Below are 21,019 nucleotides of genomic sequence, written 5' to 3'. Positions count from 1 at the left end.
GACAGCTGTGAGTACACAGGTAGTATTTAAGCCATGAGGATGAATGAGATCAGCAAGGACTAGGCTTAAGGCCTCTTCAAGTTTAAAAGCCCAAGAGAAGAGGATGCAGCCACAGAAACCGAGAAGCAACTCTAACGATAGGGGAGAAAATCCCACAGAGTATTCAGTCCTGAAAGTCAAGTGAAAAAAGTAGAAGAAGGAGAAAGGAGTTGTGTCAGATGCTTCTAATAAATCAAATAAAACCAGGATGCAAATAGATCACTAAATTTAAGAAGCTGTATATCATGAGTGACATTGATGAAATCAGATTCGTTGGAGTGATGAGAGGTCAAGAGCCTGATTGGATGGAATTAAGAGAGAAGGAGGGGACAGAAGTTGGAGACCTGGAGTCCATTACCAGAAAAATAGAGCAGACCAATTAAAGAAAGAAAATCTTAATAGTAATAGTAATGCAGGTCGCAGTGAGGACGGTTCCAACCATTTACACAGTCCCTTGGTTCTTTTTTCATTTCCACCGTTTGTTAGGTGTTTAACATTAAATAAGACAATAACTTCTCTAAACCTAAATTAACAGTAAAACGTATACACTATTATCACCCATCTCAGCGTGTTGATAGTGTTGGTGGTGTTCAATTTAGTGGTGTTCAATAGAGTTTACTAGAGTGAGGTCCTCTATTGAAAACATCTAAAACATAGAAGTAATCAAAAGAAGTCACTGTTATTTCTTCTTTTATTATCATTACTAATACTGCTACTACTACCCCTGCTATTACTATTTTCTTCAATTGCTATTCAGCTTTTACTTAACAAGGAGTGGTGAGTAGTGTCCTGACCCTGCTTGCTCCTTAGATTTTTGTACTTCTCTCATTCTTCCTCCTGTCACCACATGCCAACATCTCCTTCTCTGAGAACTATAACAAGCATACAAAGAAAACAAAATTTTCTTGCTTAATTTTAGGAAGGCACTAGGTATCCTTACATTCTTCTTCAGAGTACATCCATATGATAAAGAATTCTCTTTATTAATAATATTTCTCGTATTTTATATTACAAGTGCCTGCCAGGGTGAGGCTGAAGCAGAAAGACAGACATGAAGGAGGTGTGTGTGTTAGCTATGTCTCTGACGTTCCACATTCCCTGACTCAAGATCTGTTCATATGCCGCACGCTCTGCTTAAAATGTCCACCTCTTTCTTCTCTTCACTAATTATCACTTGCTTTACTCCAAGGTTCCACACTCAAATGCCTTCCAAACTAGAATTCAAATTGTCCCTAGCCCACATAAATATTTCAAGTGTACTGAACATCTAAACAATCTGTGTTTTTTAAAAAGGTGCCAGCAGTGAGTGTGGGAAAGAGAAACAGTCAAATCCTTTGTGGCCAATCTCCCTCCCCTCCTCTCCTCTTTTCTAGGCCCTTAGCAAGGCATTCTGACATTCCTGTCACTGGAACGGATGAGAATGCTTAGAAACATGGTTCATTTTCACAAATTACAAATCTTACTATTTCATCTCACTTACATAAATTTTAATCAGAATTGTATATATTTATCATCATCTTTGGTGCTTCTACTGGATGGAATTCCTAGACTGTAAGATATATTTTCTTTATGATGAGATTCCAAGTAATAACATTCTATTTGGAATATGGTTAATATTTACATTTTTAACTAAGTTGAACCAAATTCTGTTTCATCACGACTTTGATATAAACATTTCCTATATTTTGACATAATGACATAATTATGTATACATAGTTGTTATGCCTTTACTGTGACTTCTATTCTTACTCTATGACAGCGTAAAATATTTCTCATCAATTGTTTTATCAATATGTAGGATGAGGAATTTGTCCTTAACTTATAGCCGTGAAAGAAGCCTCAGATTCTCTATATTAGTGAAACTTAATGAAGAAAGGATGATAATGTTGCTTAATTTTCACTATATACACTTCTTTGGTTACAAGTTCTGATAGTTGTTTCGATTGTTGCATATTGTTATGGAGCTACATGCAAATATGTATAAGAGAGTATTTTACATGGTAATGTGATGTTGAGTTCCAATATATGAAATATAAGATGTTTAAAAATCTCAATGTACTAGAAGATTGCTAAAGGTGAGAGATGTAACTATTGTCATACAAACAAGAATAAAACCAAAGGGCCCACTCCATTGTAATTTAATTGGAGATTGTAAAAGTGGATTTCACTAGTATCTCTGTCTGTGGCTACTGTGAAGTGTTTACATTCCCAAAACAGTATAGAAGACCAGCAGCAAATATAAGATGGACATCTGGCCTAAATTGGAACAGGGATATTACTCTGCCATGTTCAATGGCAGTTTCCATGAGATGTTCATGTTTCCTCCCGCTCTTTACCTCCAGCACCAAAGGAGATTGACCTTAAGGAGGATGGGACTAAAAAGTGTCACAAAATCAGGTTTTGCCTTTTATCTCCCAAATCACTATCACCATTAAACTAGAGGGATGTTTTAAGTCTGCTTTTGAGACTGGGAAAGATATGAATTTTAAATTGAATTTGAGATCTCAGTTTTAAATCAGACTTGACTTTTCATAAACAAAAGTGACGAGAGTCTGGAACATCTTACAGTGCCAGAAAGTATGGAAGAACTCACAAAACAACAAAATGAAGGAATATGTCAAAGGGACACAGGAGCTAACTGAAATAACAAATTGGCACAATTTGAACAACCACATAAATAATGCATTATTGGATTATAATCTAAAGTACAAAATAAATATCCATTGGTGCATAGTGATACAAATAAATGATTGAATAAATAAATTAGTGGGAGAGAATAGATAGATCCCCATTGGAGAGGAATCCAAATAATTTCTATAAATACTTCCTCCTCCAGGAAGGAGGGCATAACTCTCCGCTCCTTCAGTGTGGGCTGATTACAGTGACTTACTTCAAAGAGGACAGTACAGAAAAGGGGGAAAACAGTAAGTTTACAGTATAGAAACCTAACCAACACTCTCTTAGTCAAGTGTTCAAGGTTAAGATCAATAGTCGTAAGACATACTTTTGATATGATATGAAGAGAATGGCAATTTACCTCTGTGGTTGGCCTCCCCAAAACCCATTACCCGATTACCCTAGTCAAAAAATGAGAATTATATCAGAAAAATTCTAGGAGATACTTTTCAAAATATCTGACCAGTATTACTCAAAACTCTCAAGGATATTCTGTAAACTGTCACAGTCTGCAACTAAATGTGATGTGACTACAGCGATATGACAACTAAATGGATGGAATCTTGTAACAGAAAAAGGACATTAGAGAAAAACTAAGGGAATATGAATAAAGTGTGGACTTTGGTTAATTATATACCACTATTGGTTTATTAATTGTGACATATATACCATGCTAATGTAAGATATAAATAATAGGAAAACTAGATGTGGGGTGTATGTGAGTTCTCTACACCATGTTGACAAATTTTCTGTAAATCTACATCTATCCTAAAATTTTAATAAGTTTATTAAAAAATTCAGAAGAATAGGGTATGTTAAAAGAACACATTAGCCAACCTGAAAGAGCACCCGGTAAACAAAGCTGGATCAATTTGAGGAATGAATAAATAATACAGTATTGGATTATAACCAAAAATAGAAAATACATATTCATGAGTCCATACTAACATAAATAAATGATTAAATAAATAAATACATGAGGAGAAGCAGCAAATCTTCCTGACAGAAGAACTACATTAATATATGGATACATCTCCTCTTTCAGGAGGTAGAAGTTAATCACCTTCTAGGCCCTGCTTGAGGGAGGGCTACACGTAGTGACTTGCTTCCAAAGAATATACCATAGAAAGGTCGATTAGTAGTTTTTACGTGGATGAATTTGGCAAACACTACCTTAACCAAGTGATGAAGGTTAAAATCCCCAATGAAATCTTGTTGATATCATGTAGCACCCAATATGATGTAACGAGAAGAGTACTGTGTGTTATTTTTTCCAAAAACCATATACTAGTCTAACCATAAAAAAAAAAAAAGAAAAAATCAGACAATCCCCAGTTGGGTACATTCTACATAATTGGTCAATGTTTCTAAACACTGTCAAAGTCACAGAAGATTAGGAAAGACTAAGAAACTTTCACAGACTGGGAAGATATTGAGAACTAACTATAATGTGGTACCCTACGTTTGAATCTGGAACAAAAAGAGAAAATTAATGGGAAAACTAGTGACATCCAAATAAAGTCTAGAGTTAGTTAATACTAATGTACCGATGCCAGTTTCTTTGTTTTTGCAATTGTTCCATGGCACTGTAAGACGTTAACAGTGGAAGAAATTGAGTATGGAGTATTTGGGAACTCCCTGAACTATCTTGCAACTTTTCTGTAATTCTTGAAGTATTCCAAAATAAAAAAAGCTTATTTATAAGGAAAGATACGTGACATTATTTTATAAATAGTATACGTGGTGCTACTAGTATCACTAGTTCTTGAGATGGTGTTCTACTGGAACAAAAATCTAAAACTTGTGGAATTAGCTTTGAAATGGAGTGGTGGGGAAGCTCCCAAGGACGCTATTGGTGAAAGCTGGAAGGACAGTGATCTTGCTATTGAATATAGGAGGAAAGTGAAATAACATTTGCCAGTACTGTTGCTTGAGATGTTCTGGAAAATAGAAATGGTATCTAATTAACTCACAGATATGGCCTACAAGGTTTCCAGGAAGAATGCTGCAGCTACTAGCTGACTTCTTTGAGCTTCTTATGAAAAAGCACGAAGCTTTGAGAAGAGCCAAAATGAACTCTCAGTCTTCAGGTGGAATTTAAAGGAAAAATAAAAGAGCAGGACTGTGTTTGAAAATAAAACTTTCTCATTCCAAGTCTTTAAACAACAATAAGTTACCAAAGTAATAAAAGGCTTCAGGTAAAAGATTCAATTCAGTGGGACTTTAAATCCAGTAAAGTGGTCTCTGAGTCAAAAATGTCAATGGTGGATCTTGTAAGACCCTTTGCTAAGACCTCAGAAAGATTTATGGACCTGTCTCACAGACCCGTGCAGCTAGATGAAGAGCTTCTGAGCAGCAGAAGAGTGTTGTCCAATGGCAGCCTAAAACATGATGTAGGGTAGAGAAGGGCCTTCCTTAGAAAGAAATCTGGGCTTGTCTCCCACTTCGTCTCATTGAATTGAATATAAATTGCAGAAAAGAAACTCACAAATTTTCAAAAGATTAATCCACTTGAACTGAAAGGGACAGAGAGAGTTTAAAACAAAGAGTGGTCTCTACGCCCTTAACTTCCCAGAACCGTGACCCAGACTGAGAAAGCTATGCAGCTGCAACTTTGGAATATTTCTAATGGCAAAGGGCAGAGCCATGAACTTAGAGAGGGAAACGAAGAGCCATAGAAAACCATTCCCAGAGTGCGGCACTGAGCGCTAATCAAGCAACTGGCAATACACACCCAGAGATTTCAGAATCGCTACGAACTAATGATTTCTCTCTGCCTCCCATTCTCCTCCTTTTTGAATGAAAGTGTCCATTACCTTTTTCCTATATCTGTCATTTTATTTGGGTATATGGAGGGCACAAAACTTTTCATGTTACTTCATGTTTTTTTAGACCAATAGAAACCACGTCTAAAAACAACCCCCACATCTGCATCTCCTGAAACAAATGAAAATACTCCAGATTTGAGTATGATGACTAATGAGATAAATCTTTATGTCTTATAGGGTATTTTAAAGGTGAGTGTTATGTAAATAATTATGGATAGAGGGTAGACTATTGCAGATTAAAGAGAACTATAAATTCTTTGTCACTCCCCTCAGAAACCTGCAGTCTGTTTCTCTACCCCCTTGAATCTGAACTGTGTAACCAGAACTGTGAGTGTTTCATAGAACATAGCGGAAGTGACTCTGTGCTGGGTTCAGCCCTAATTTCTTAGAAGACTGTCAAGTTCTGTGTCCTCTCTCTTGATATCTATCCTGCTATGAAGTGGAAAAAAGCCCAGATAACCATGTGGAAGAGAATTTAAGCCTTAGTTGAGAGTCCCGGCTGAGTTTCCAGCCAACAATCAGCCACGATGAATTACTGGATATCTTCTAGCCCCGATTAAGTTGTTTCACATAGATTAGAGATATGCTGTTCTGGCTGAACACTGCTCAAATAAAAAAACTAAAAACTCAAGAGCAAAGAATTTGTTGTTTTAAAAAACTTCGCATTTAGGGTAGTTTGTATGCAGCAGTAATAATGAAAATACTAGGTCTCACGTCTTTCTCTTTCATGACAATGCCAGCAAACTTAATGTAGGTTAGAGTAAATTAGATTGAAAACATTATTTTTCTAGTAGCATTATTAAAATACATAACACGTGAATGACTGAAATAATTTCAGCATTCACTATATGTTGCACATAAATGTTTCCCCCTTTATTAAATTGAGGTTTTTTAAAACAAAATTATTTTCATTCATTTGATATTTATTTCAATGTAACAGTCTTCCAAGTTTACTCTACACTGGAATATAATGATTTTTGTATACTATATCCATATTGGTGCTTAAAAATGAAAATTTAGATTTACACATAATTATCATTAAATTATTGTGACAAAAATAACCTTGAGATAAAGCCTTAGATAATGAATTTTAATTTTAAAGGGGTTATTGTTACTTGAACTAAATGGTATTCTCTGACAATGTACACAATTGCATTTATTTGCCATTAATTTAATCTCATTACTGTCATAAGTTCTTTATTTTTACATATAGTATGCCATCTAGTGACAAAAAATTAAATATAGCAAACATACTCTTTTAAGTCATCTTGAAAAAAAACTGTACACTATGCACTTGCTTCATCTGGTACAGAAAATAAATTATGTCTTTGCTTTTTCTTTTTAAAATTATTTTCCACTTTGGAAAACCATTTAAAATGTCATCACCTTTAAGATACTCCATGTCATATATATCCAATATACCCGCGTCTGTTAAATCCAATTCCACTGTAAGGAAAATAAAGTGATGTTAAATTTACTCTGTCAAATAATAATATTTTTGTATTCTAATCTGGATAAAAGTCTTGTCATTTATATTTACTATTCTGTTTCTTTTATAAAATAGAGCTCATTAGCTTGTTTATTTACCAATTAAAAATATCTAACACCTCTTCCCTCTATAGAAGTCTCTACAAACACTCACAAAACAGATTTTTTTCAGGTGAGTATATCCTTAATGTTAATACATACAATGGGTATTTGTGTTCCAAAAATAAAACATTTTTTCCATCTGTCTCATATATTGTCCACCTGAGCCATTTCAGAGATACAGGTATTGAGACTTAGAAAGAGTAAGTGACTTGTCTCTAATAATAAGTGGTATAACTAGTACTTGAAAAGAAGCATTCTCATGCAAAAATCAAAATTAAAATTCTACTTGGCTAATAAAATCTCAAATATAAAACATAGTATCATATTTGACAGAGATGGTGGCTAAGGTTTTTTTTCCCTTATAATTCTAAGTTCCTCATTTATTTTTATAGGCAAATGCTTTACCATCTTTCAGATAAGGGGTACAAAATAGGGATATTCCAATACGGATATCCCATAGCTATTTCCCCCAAATTACCCCTTGGCAAGGAGCTAGAAGATTAAGCAATTTAGAGCAGAATTTGTAAAACTGTTTTTTCAGTTACTTTAAGATTCTAACAAAATTTGTGGGAATTTTCTCCTAAAAAGAATCACTCTTGTAAAGCCCAGCAAAGTGATCATTAGGGATATTGCATGAGGGAGCCTTTCCCTTACGGACTGCCTCCGTTTATTTGCCACTAGCAAGCTTCTACAACATTTTTTTTCCTTTTTTAACATTTTTGACAAGTTTTCTTTAAATGTGATCATGTTCCCTCCAAAAATGTGTAGCAGCTGAGAATTCTGCTCTCTCTACATATTAATGTACCAAAGGAAATATCTTGAAATACACATATATATGTATATAGGTATATACGTATATACAAATTAACATCGAACTCATCCTTTGTGTTCTTAAATATCTTAAAGAATTCATTAATTATATGCATGAATGGATTTTTTTGCAAGATAGTGAAGAATAGAAAATTACTTAGCTTTTGAATATAAAGCTTAGAAAAAAATTATTTCCTATATTCCTATTCTTTGCATTTATCGTATCAAGAGCTAAGCTTTGAGGACCTGATCATAGACAGAGTTTAGCATAAGGGAATTCCCAACCAGATAGTGAAAGAAAAGAAGGAAAGACCACCTGTCCTGGTCCCAGGATTTTATGGAAGTAAGCCACATATATAAAAGCAAGAATCTAGGCAGATGTCTTAATCTGACTTGTGCAAATTTCAAACCTGTAATAAAAGTATTTTATATGTCTTTAGACACTGGATAGCTGAGATTTATGAAGGAGATACTCCACACAATGCTCTTCTCCCACATCGGTGGGTTCCAGTAAAGAAAAGAGAGAAGATCAGCTTTGCTATCTGGGAAGAGGGATTAGCTGACACTCTTGAATATCTTTCATCTCCTTTCAGCATAGTGAGACCCAGAAATCTCCACGTGCTCTTTAGAGTCAATAGATGTAACCAAACTGAGAGCCAAGAAGACCTCAATAAATGTGCTACGGCTCAAAAGGTAAAAGTCACTGTTGAAATGGAGGCCGAAGGCAACCCAGCCAAGAATCCAAATGCAGAACCTGGCAGACATTGAGAGATAAGGGCCAAGGGATGATGAGGCAGCAGCAAAGATTGCTAATAAGGACTACCAGCCTAAATTAATGTAAAAAGAGATGAGATCCAACATAAGGAAGCCGTAAACATGAGACACATCTACCAGCTGCACACCCAGGGATGGGATTGAGCCAAACCCTCTTTGGAGTACACCAGCCCAGGAGAACCTAGAGGCCACCTTATGCATCTGAAGATTCTCTATTTTCTTCATTGCCACATTCTCTTTCTATCTTAACAGTCTGAAGATTCTCTGTTTTCTTCATTGCCACATTCTCTTTCTATCTTAACAGCCTTTTTCAACTCTTCCACTCCATGAACACAGGACCAGGTAAAGGGAACACATAGTAAAAACACCGAAATTTCCTTGCATTTTCCAAGCAGAGATTGTGTATAAAACATTAAAATAAATCCAGTGGATTCTGTTGACTCTTTCAAAGTCCCCCAAAACTCCCATCCTATGCCTGCTGCAGAAAACTACTTACGGGTAGAGAATTCACAGCAAATAACAGATTAGTTAGAAAGAAATGAAGACACTAAACTTTTTCTTAATATCTGCTGTGGACTTTCTGTTTATGTTGCCCCAAAATTCATATGTCGAAACTTAATCCTCACTGTGAGGGTATTTGGAGGTGCCGGCTTTCAGAAGTAGTTAGCAATGCACTTAGTGCCCTCATCAAAGAGGCACCAGCGTGCTCCACCACGTGAGGTCACAGCAAGAAAACAGCCATCGAAGGAGCTGGGCCCTCACAAAACCCCGAATTGCCAACTCCTTCATCTTGGACTTCCTGGCACCCAGAACTGTGAGAAATAAATTTCTGTTGGTTATAAGCTGCTCAGTTTATGGCATTTTGTTATAGTGGCCTGAATGGACTAAGACAATGTCAGAATGCCGAATAAATTTTCAGATTTCACTGGATACCTAATTACTATATTATGTGGTTCTTACAAGGAAAAGTGGAATAAGAATATGCATGGAACTCTCTTTCTCTGCTACCAATACATATGATAAGATGATAGAGAGTGCATCAATATAAGGTTTAATTAGTATACTTCCATTTTGTTCCTTTGATAGTCTCTAATTTTCAACTGGACTTTAGTCTGTGAGAATATGCAAATATATGTGGCTACTGAACAATTATGGTAAGGAACTTGTGAAGATGAAGCTATGACATAAAGCTACGAATAATTTAGTCTTATTATTTACAGAAATTATGAAACAATGACTTTTTTTAATAGTCACATTTTTACAGGTGTCTGGTGATATTTCATTGTGTTTTTTTTTTTTTTTCAGGAAGATTAGCCCTGAGCTAACATCCACTGCCAACCCTCCTCTTTTTTGCTGAGGAAGACTGGCCCTGAGCTAACATCCGTGCCCATCTTCCTCTACTTTATATGTGGGACACCTACACAGCATGGCTTTGCCAAGCAGTGCCATGTCCGCACCCGGGATCCGAGCCAGCGAACCCCAGGCCGCCGAAGTGGAATGTGTGCACTTAACTGCTGCACCACCGGGCCGGCCCCTCATTGTGGTTTTAATTTGCCTTTCTCTGATGCTTAGTGACATTGAGCACGTTTTCAGATGCCTGTTGCCCATTTGTATGTCTTTTTTGGATAAATGTCTATTCAAGTCCTTTGCCCACTTTTAGTGAGAATATTGTTTTTATTATTGCTATTGAGTTATAGGAGCTCCTTATATATTTTGGATCTTAATCCTTTATCAGATATATAGTTTGCAAATATTTCCTCACATTCTATAGCTTGCCTTTCATTTTGTTGGCTATTAACTTTGCTGTGCAGAAGCTTTTTAGTTTGATACAGCCCCACATCTGTTTTTGCTTTTTGATTTCATATCCAAACAGTAATTGCTAAGCCAAATGTCAAGAAGCTTTCCCCCTGTGTTTTCTTCTAGTTTTACAGCTCCAAGATTTTTGTTTAAGTCTTCGATCCATTTTGAGTTGATTTTTGTGTATGGTGAAAGTTAAGGTTCCAATTTCGTTCTTTTTCATATAGATGTCCAGTGTTCCTGCCAGCATTTGTTGAAAAAACTATCCTTTCCCCATTGTGTATTCTTATTACCCATGTGGGCTCTCTTTTCTGTTCTATTGGTCTATATGTCTATCTTTATGCCAATACCATACTGTTTTAGTGCGTTGGCAAGGATGTGGAGAAATTGTAACCCTTGTACACTCTTGGTGAGAATAGAAATGGGACAGCCACCATGGAAACCAGTGTGGTGGGTCCTCAAAAGATTAAAAATAGAACTACCGTGTGATCCGGAAATCCCATTTCTGGGTATATGTCCAAAAGAATTGAAATCAGGATCTCAGAGGGATACCTGGACTCTTGTGTGATTGCAGCATTATTCATAACACCCAAGATATGGAAGCAACATGAATGCCCATCAATGGATGAATGGATTAAGAAAACGTGGCATATACACACAATGGAATATTTTTCAGCCTTAAAAAAGAAGGAAATGCTGCCATATGGGACAAAAGGGATGATCCTGGAGGACATTATGCTAAGTGAAATAAACCAGCCACAGAAGAACAAGTAAGTACATTATTCCACTTACATGAGTTATCTAAAATAGTCAAACTCATAGAAGCAGAGAGAAGAATGGTAGTTGCCAGAGGTTGGGGGAGGGGGAAATTGGAGCTGTTATTCAATAGGTGTAAAGTTTTCATTACGCAAGATGAAGACGTTCTAGAGATTTGCTCTACAACATGGCGACCATGGTTAACAATACTGTATTGTACACACGACAATTTATTAAGTAGATAGATCTCATATTAACTGCTGTTGCTACAATAAGAAAATTACACAATTGGGTACTAGCTAAACTTCAATAAGTATCTAAATTGATGTCCACAGCTCCAATAAATTTTCCTCCAACAAAATGCTCAAGAAACATCATTAAAAATAAGTTTTAAGGGTACTCTTCCACTCGGTCTAAATTAGGACATTCAAGAATTAATGATAATTCATTTGTAGATTTTCCAAAATGTCATTTTGAGGTGTGTTTTCCTTATGCTGATTATCATAAGATAAAGATTTTCTATAGGCAAACTACTGTTTAAGTACTTTATATACATTAAATAAAAACTATCATGAAGTAGATACTATTATACAGCCAGTTTCAAAAGTGAAGGAACTGATGCACAGAGGGGTTAAGCAGCTTGCCCGAGGTTACATTGCTAACACACAGAAGATCCACACAGTGTGGCTTCAAATTCTGTATTATTTACCATTATGTTACATTGCCTCTGCCATTATATTTTGAAATATAACTCTTGCTGTCACTTCCTCAACAGTTAGCTAGTATCCTACTCTTCATAACCACCCAAAATTTTTGGGTATTATGGTTATACTTCTCCGGAAATGTAGTGCAACATGCAGCTCAGTCTAAACAAAACATTCAAAATCTCATCTCCTGAGAATGATTACTTATTCAGGTATGATGCATGACAAAATTGAGAAAATGAAACATGAGAAGATATTTTGAGAGAACTTCTGGAAAGAAGTTTCCTCAGTTTTTAAGAGTTTCCCAAAGCAAAACTGTATTTCTTTCCTTAGTAAGATTGCCAGATTTAGCAAGTAAAATACAGGATGACCAGTTAAATTTGAATTTTAGATAAACAATGAATAATTTTTCATAAGACATACTTATACCAAAAAAAAAAATGCTGTTTATCAGAAATTCAAATTTAACTGGGTGCTCTGAATTTCATCTGGCAATCTTACTCTTTAGTTCATTACAGAATAATGAAGATCTGGGAACTCTTGGCAGACATCTTGTAATCATAACGGTAAGTCAGTCTTCAGACGAAATGTCAGCTAGTAAAAGAGAGAGATGGAAACAAACAAGATAACAATGACATACTTTAACTGTTGAAACAAAACAAGCCCGAAGCCAACCTTACTTCATATTTTTCACTAACATGGCCAATATATTCCATTAGTGTTTTAGCTAGGCTAACTTGAGCACTATGTTACTATAATAAAATATACCTACTGTGATACACACAAAAGAATTATCATGGATTGTGATTGATCTAATAAAGTTGTTCTGTTCTCCTGAACATGCTTCAGCTAGTCAAAGTTTACACTCTCCACACATGCAAAGAGAAGTGACTTGGGATCTACAGACAGGTTACATCATATAATATAATTCCTTTGCTTTATTTGGCTCCTAAAACTTGAAAGTTCAAGACAGAAGGCCAAAGGGGTAATAAGAACTCTATTTTATATCATGCAGGGAATATCATGAATCAGTACCAAGGCCAGCAATATTCAAACATCATATCTTGATGTTAGAATAGTGTACAATTTGTTCCATCACTGCACATGACTGATGTTGTGTTTTGGTTGTTGTCATTGCTCTTTCCCTCAAATCACCTCTTGGCTCTCTATCTCTATGTTGTGTTAGATCTATTATTCAACTGCTATCTTTATTATCAGCTCATTATCTCACTGATGGCGTGATGTTTCCCTGGTGATGCTGGAATGGGCCTGCATAAAGATGTTCACACACTTGGGTTTTGGTTAGAATTAGAAAAACTTGACACCAGTATCCCCCAGAAACAGTGATAACCACTCTTTTATATGTGTGAGATGTGTTTCAGTGGAGGAATGTTAGAGATAATACAGATGAATACTTAGTAATAAGTAGCTTGAGTAAGGAAAGTCGGGTGAATATTTATTTTATTCAAATAGCCAGCTTTGTCTTTATATATTTTCAAAGTAGACAGCATAAAAAAAGACTAACAAAAAAGTGTAACCAATCACATATCTTTTCTTCAAATGCAATCCTATTTTTCTCTTGTATTTAATAATATATATATATGTATATAGATATGTATATTGTCCCACTATCAGCCCATTTATTATCTTTCCCCTATAGGAATTCATATCTCATTGTCTTTCCCCTATAGGAATTCATATTAGTTGGCTGTTTTCAGGAACACTTCTCTAAAACTAGATTTAAACCCTGACAATCTCCTCTACTCTATATCGAAAAATGTTTTCTAGTTGCTCGCTTTTCTTGACCTAAAAATCAAATTTTATTTTGAACTTGTTATCACTCAATACTGACTTATTCCTAGGTCATTTTCTTAGTATTTGTATTTTCCTCTTCAGCTTCTCCTTTACGTTAGTGAACATATATTCACCAAATGCTTATATATCTGGTTACTCTTTCAATTGTGAAAAATAACATATTTCCATGGATTTTCTTTACACAGAATCTGAAAAGAATTCTTGTACATTTGTGGTAGATTTTATTATTCTTTTTTTCCTCTCATAAGAGTATATGTAATCAGTATTAAGGTACATCAAATAATCCAAAACCTGAGATTAAATGGTTAGTAAATATACTTGAGCTAGACAAGCACAGAGCTATTGCCAACAAAAAGAACACAGTAAAATCCAATTCAGTTCTTAGAAGCAATACAAATGAGCATTTTACAAGGGTAAATAAATAATTAGATGTACCCATATATTCATTTTTTAAAATTTTCCTACAAAGGAAACTTACTAACATTAAATGTGTACCCCAGAGTACTGTGTGCATATGTATGTAGGTATCCACATACACACTATGCACCACACACCTACACACACATATATATGCGTACATACACACTTTATATATATACCTAACAGACAAATATATATATGTACACATGAATGAAAATATATACATATAAATTTATTATTATTATTTTTGAGGCAGATGTGCTAACATCTGCTACTAATCCTCCTCTTTTTGCTGATGAAGACTGGCCCTGAGCTAACATCCATGCCCATCTTCTTCTACTTTATATGTGGGACGCCTACCACAGCGTGGCTTGCCAAGCAGTGCCACGTCCACACCCAGGATCCCAACCGGTGAACCCCGGGCTGCCAAAGTGGAACGTGTGAACTTCACCGCTGTGCCATCAGGTCTGTCCTATATATCTAAATTTGATGCATAGTATTATGTTGAAAATTATTAACCTAGTATCAATTTTATCATGAGAAAGGTGTTGAAAGCAACATTTTATTGGAAACTAGTTGAAAAATTATGAAAACTTCAGGAAGAATAGCCACTGCAATGATGAAAATGATGACCTTTAAGATTCATTTAAAAGAACAGCCTTAGTTTAGGCTTGTCTGAAAATATATATATATATCAGAAAGGGCATATTGTTTGGTGAGATATTCTTCAGTGATATCTGCTTTTTTTCAGAGGAAAAATGTTAAATAGACTCTAATTCATAAAGACAAAACTGTGTCATGGGAATTAGGAATATTTATCTTGCTCCTCCCCATATGAACTTTCTGAATATTCCAGGAAGACAGAAACTTTTAGAAAGAAGAATGACAACTAAAAATAAAACAAATTAATATATATGTGTGTTAATATATATTATATATATATGTACATATAAAGTAGGTAAGAAAAGGATGAATAAACCATTAATATATGTCAAAGAGAGAACACTGCCTTAAAGATCTTGCCACAAAGGAAGTGTGGCTCCATATTATTGTGAATTAAAAAAAAAATAATAATGAAGCAATTATCTTTATAGAAGCGAATGAGTGGCTCACAGAAAAAATCTAGGAAAGGAGTAACAAAATGAAATAGAACAATTCAAGAACAAATGTTGAAGAGTAAAATAAGGCCATCACAGAAAGGAAGGTCAAATCAGAAGTATGAGTAACAGAATAATCACTAATGAAAATAAGGCAAGTGCTTGAATAGTAGAGCCAAGGAAAGCATACACAATTAAGGTGAAATGAACAAAATATTAACATGAGTAGAAAGAAAATGGTAAACTGGCAAAGGGATATCAGCATGCACATTATTGGCACCTTTTAAGGAAAGAACTGTAATAATTAAACCAAAAATATAACCAGATATAAAAATCTAAGAAGCCTGAATTAAAAAGTTGAAAATGCACAATGTGTTCCAAGAAAAGTAGAGGAGCAACTTCTATGAAAATTAAATATTTATACATCTTTCATTCCATCAATTCTTTTCTTAAGAACTGTCTGCTGGAAATAAAATGAATATATATAAAGATAAATTATAAGTATATTTTTGAAATATTGGAGTCAAAGTGACTAGAATCAAAGTGACTATTAATCAATAAGGAATAGCACAAATTTTTGTGTTTCAAATATTTGAAAATGATAAATTAGCTCTACACCAGATAACATTTAGAGATCTTCACCAGATATTGCTGAAGGGGAAAAGCTTGATTTAAAATAGTTTGTAATATCTTATTTTTATAGAAGTAACAATAAACTAAGAAATGAACATGCTCTATATGTGTAGGATTTTCCCCCTTTACTCTTCCCTCTGTTTTGTATATTTTCTAGAATAAACCTCTACTTTTGATAAAGATAAAAAGTTATTTTTGAAAATATAATAACTTTCAATTTTTGTGCATGCATACACATTTATAGAGAAATATACTAACCAATTTTCTTTGTATTATTAAATATACCTACTTTTAGCAAGAAATTCGAGTTCTTTTCTTAAAATTTCTCTTTAAAAAATAAAAATTCTAAGAAGTACTGCATTGAGGAAATATATTCTCTGAAGGCAGAGATCCAAATTTGGATAATCCCTCAGTGTATGACAGGGAATTTTTACTACTTATTCTCAACACTAAACAGTTTCTACTCATTAATAAAGTGAAATTGAAAGTTATTCCAGTACTTTGTGAAAGTACAAGTAATGTATAAGCAAAAGAGGAGAATAAAAATTTGGACAAATCATTTAATATCAGTAATACCAGATTAATCTGGTTTTAAATTTTTAAAACCTTTCTGATGTTAAAAGACAGTTAAATAGAAGCTGCAATCTTTTCAGAAAGATTCAGAGTTAATGGGATTCTGAGGTACACCTGTTGGGATGAACAAGGCTTTTTAGTGGAGGTGATATCCTAAACTTGAAAGTCTGCATTTGACTTCAGTTCACCTTTCATTATTTTCTCCCTAGTTACTTTTTAACTAACCTAATGAAACAATCTATAAACAAGGAGCATTTATAAAGCATGGGTAATTAACATAGGTCATGAGTTAATAGCAAGAAATAACCATCATTTAAATATTTACTTCTGTTGTAAAGGCAGGAAGATCAGGGAAATGAAAATCAAAACTACACTAAGATATCACCTTTCACCTGTTAGAATATCCAAAACCAAGAGTGACAAATGTTGGAGAGGCTGTGGAGAAAAAGGAACCCTCATATACTGTTGGTGGGAATGCAAACTGGTGCAGCCACTATGGAAAACATTATGGAGATTTCTCAAAAAGTTAAGAATAGAAATACCTTATGACCCAGCCATGCCACTACTGGGTATCTATCCAAAGAACTTGAAATCAGCAATTCCAAAAGTCCCATTCACCCCTATGTTCACCGCAGCATTATTCACAATAGCCAAGTCATGGAACCAACCTAAGTGCCAAGCAACTGATGGTTGGATAAAGAAGATATGATATGAGATATATATATATATATATATACACACACTATGGAATACTACTCAGCCATAAAAAAGAACAAAGTCGTCCCATTCACAACAACATGGATAGACCTTGAGGGTATTATGTGGAGTGAAATAAGCCAGACAGAGAAGGACGAACTCTGTATGACTCCACTCATAGGTGGTAGTTAACATAAAGACAAAGAGAACTGATCGGTGGTTACCAGGGGAAAGTGGGGTGGGGGGAGGGCACTAAGGGTGAAGTGGAGTACCTACAACATGACTAACAATAATGCACAACTGAAATTTCACAAGGTTGTTAACTATCATAATCTTAATAAAAAAAGTTAGGAATCATTACTCTGGTCCTTTTCCTCATTTTATAAATGACTCACAGGGGCCACACCCATGGCCGAGTAGTTGAAGTTCCACGTGCTCTGCTTCAGCAGCCCAGGCTCAGGGGTTTGGATGCTGGGTGTAGACCCACACCACTCATCAGCCATGCTGTGGTGGTGACCCACATACGAAATAGAGGAAGACTGGCACAGATGTTAGCTCAGGGCTAATATTCCTCAAGCAAAAAGAGGAAGATTGGCAACAGATGTTAGATTAGGGTGAATCTTCCTTGGCAAAAAAGAAATTAAAAAAAAGACCCATTTATAGTGTATCTACAAGCACATATATGAGATGGATCCCTGTCCTCACCCTCACTAGAGTCCTTTGCAAGAAGCTGGCAAGAAACTTGGTTTCCTGACAAATGTGCCGTGATTAGGATAAAAATAAAACACAGGAGACAGCAGAGCACAGGTAACTGGAAAGCTGACAGTTTTGTTTTCGTTTTTAGGCAAGAAAAACTATTTAAAGATGAAGAAATAGGGCAGAAAAAAATCCACTGACATGCTCCTATGAAAGAAACAGGATGACCTTCTAAAAGAAAACAATGTCTAGGTCAATGTTGCCTGACACCTAAGACTGTTTTCCCTTAAAAATAATCTTTGGGGTCCATTGCCAGTAACATGGGGGCCAAAATCACCTGCAGGTCCTCCCACAGGGCGACACACTTAGAAATAAGGATTAAAAAACAGCAGCCTGTTAAACATACAGCTGAGTTTGCAAGTAACTGAAGAAACTCCTAGGGGTCCACGCCCAGAGCATTTAGCGGAGGTGGAGTTCAGCAGCTCTGAGGCTGTGCCGCGGTGGCTTGGTCATCTCCCCAGTGAGGTGCTTAGGTTCTGGTGGCCACGTGGAGGCAGGAGACAGAGCCTTGGACCTCAGTAGGGCCGGGGGTTGGAATCAAGACCCCTGCAGAAAGTTGGAGCCTTCACAGGCCCACAGCTTCAGTGAGGGTGAGCTAGACGAGAACCGGCTCAGGAGCGTGGAGAAAGCCTGGGCCTGGGGAGTCCGAGGGAAAGGTCCCCCATGAGGACGGGGAGCTCCAAGCCTGCTTGCACGCGGGCCTGGGCCTCAGGATGTGTCTCTCCTGCAAGGTCCAGTGATCCTCCAGGTCAAAGTCAGCATGAAGGACCCCTCGCTGTTGGTCTCCCTCGAATCCCGCCAGAAGCAACAAAGATGGCTCCAGAGAGACATCTTTCCCGCAGGATCCCCACAGGCAAAGCCGCCCTGAGCACCATGCACAAGAAAAACTCACAGAGCACACGAGAGCGCCACCACAAGCCCCTGTGAGAACCAGCAGCCGCATTCGACGCCAGCCCTTCAGAAGGTGGAATCACCTGACACACAGGCTAAAACGGCCGTGTTAAAACGATTAAAGGCGTGGTGAAAACAGGAGGAAAGAACAGACTTTTGTTTTTAAAAAGACCAAGTAGTTTTGAAAGAGAATTCCAGAAATAAAAAAATGTTTAATATTAAAAACTCAATGGACAGGTTAAACCACAGATTGAGCACAGCTAAGGAGAAAAGTGGTGAAATGGAATACGGACACAGAACACAGCACAGAGAGAGAAACAGAAATAGGAAAGAGAGGGAAAGAGACACAGAGAGCTAAGGGAAAAAAGTCACCTTCACAGAAGCAGTGGGGAGAGTGTTCCCAGACAGATGGAGTGCGATGCGAATGCTCAGCTCAGGAAGTGAGTCCTGAGCAGGAAGAACACAGCTGCCTTCACACCCAAGGCACTTAGGTGAGTCACCAGAACACCAGCACAAGTGATCACAGCGAGAACACAGCATCTCCTATGTGCTCAACGCTTTACTCAAACATCATCCTTTTAATATATTGGCCTATTTCCTTCCAGTCTTTCATCTATGCATGTTTAGTACACATACAAAAATTTCAGGGGAAAATCAGATTGATACAGTACATATAATTTTGTATGTACTTTTCTTACTCAGCGTTTTCCCATGAGCATTTTCGCAGGTCATTACGCAGCAGCAGCGGAACTGCATCAATAAGAGCGAAGACTTGAGTTGTGGTTACGAACGTGGGATGTGAAGTCAAGCGTTCTGTGTCTGAGTCCCAGCTCACGACTCACCAGCTGTGTGACCTTGGGTAAGTTACTCGTCCTCTCTCTGCTCCCATTTTCTCATCTGTAAGTTAGTGTGAGTTGCTATTTACTAAGCTATCCGCCAGGCACTGTGCTAAAAACTTGAATAATCCCATTTGATTTTCACAAAACCCCTATGGATTACATGTGTTATTGGCCTTATTTTACAGACGAGAGAACTGGGCCTTAGAAAGAATGTGAAGTGATTTGCCCCAAATCACACGGCCGCTGATGGTGCTTCGACTTGAATGCAGATGTGTCTGCAAAACCTGCGCCCTTGATGCCACACTCTTCTTCCATACGTTTGAAGAGGCTCAGAGTACCCACAGACCGTAAAGCTGACGACAAGAGGCCCCGAGTGCTGCACGTCTCCAATTATTTCCTATCACACACAGCCCAGGAAGAACGTCTTTGCCCATCAAACTCTGTGCGCACCTCAGGTCGTGCCTGCAGGGTGGTTACTCTGAAGTGGACTCACTGAGTTGAAAGGTGTGAACATTTTAAGGCTCTTAATCCATGCTGGCACACTGCTTTCCAGAAGCGACGAAACCATTTACAAACCCAGTAGCAGTTTAGGAGCGTAAAACTGATTTATTCTGTTATTCACTATTTAAATGCTTTGCCCAAGTTTCTTTAGATGTTCATTTGTCTAATTTGTATGTTGTATAGTTATATATTATGTTACGTTATACATTATGGTATATGTATTATATGTTATGTGTGCATGTATGCATGTATGTTATATATAATATATTAAGTTCTCTATTATGTTTTATATAGTTATATAGTATACGTATTAGCCAGTTTTATCAGGAATATGTTTAATAAACTTTGATTTTAGAACAGCTCTGGAGTTGCAGGAAAGTTGGGAGATAGTAGAGAGAGCTGTCACATGCCCCACATCCAGTTTCCCCGCTGTGAACACCTTCGTGGGATGGCGCATTTGCCGATATTAATGAACCAGTACTGACGCCCTATTTCGAGCTACAGTCCACACGTCACTCTATTTCCTTGTTCCCACCTATGACCCTCACTGTCCCAGGGTCCCACCCCAGATGCCGCCGCACGGTTAGCCGCCAGGGCTCTCTGGGCTCCTCTGGCTGAGGCGGGTTTTGCCTAGCATTCATTTTTGCAAATCTTTCTTCCAATTTATAATTTCCCTTTCTCATTTATGTGTGCTGTTTCCTGATGTATATGAAAAATAAACTCTATATTCAAATGGATCAGTCTTTTGTTCTGTGGTATCTTCTGCTGTATTTATTCTTAGAACGTTCTTCCCTACATCACAATGGCAGAAATGTTTACCTATA

At 36.6% G+C, this 21,019-nt stretch overlaps 1 long non-coding RNA gene across 2 annotated transcripts; it reads left to right on the top strand.

The window, feature by feature from the left end:
• The first annotated feature begins 11,081 nt into the window (after positions 1-11,081).
• Positions 11,082-20,261, top strand: LOC138921526 (uncharacterized). 2 transcript variants are annotated; one of them, XR_011434158.1, is made up of 4 exons: positions 11,082-11,284; positions 18,696-19,346; positions 19,558-19,714; positions 19,880-20,261. It is a non-coding gene; the product is annotated as an uncharacterized lncRNA (long non-coding RNA). The 2 variants fall into 2 exon arrangements; XR_011434161.1 differs by lacking the exon at positions 18,696-19,346.
• The last annotated feature ends 758 nt before the right edge of the window (positions 20,262-21,019 follow it).

This window comes from Equus caballus, chromosome 2 (genome assembly GCF_041296265.1).
Source record: "Equus caballus isolate H_3958 breed thoroughbred chromosome 2, TB-T2T, whole genome shotgun sequence".
In the NCBI taxonomy this organism is placed as follows: Eukaryota; Metazoa; Chordata; class Mammalia; order Perissodactyla; family Equidae; genus Equus; species Equus caballus.
Note: the sequence above shows the minus strand (reverse complement) of the source record. Positions and strands in the feature narration are given on the sequence as shown.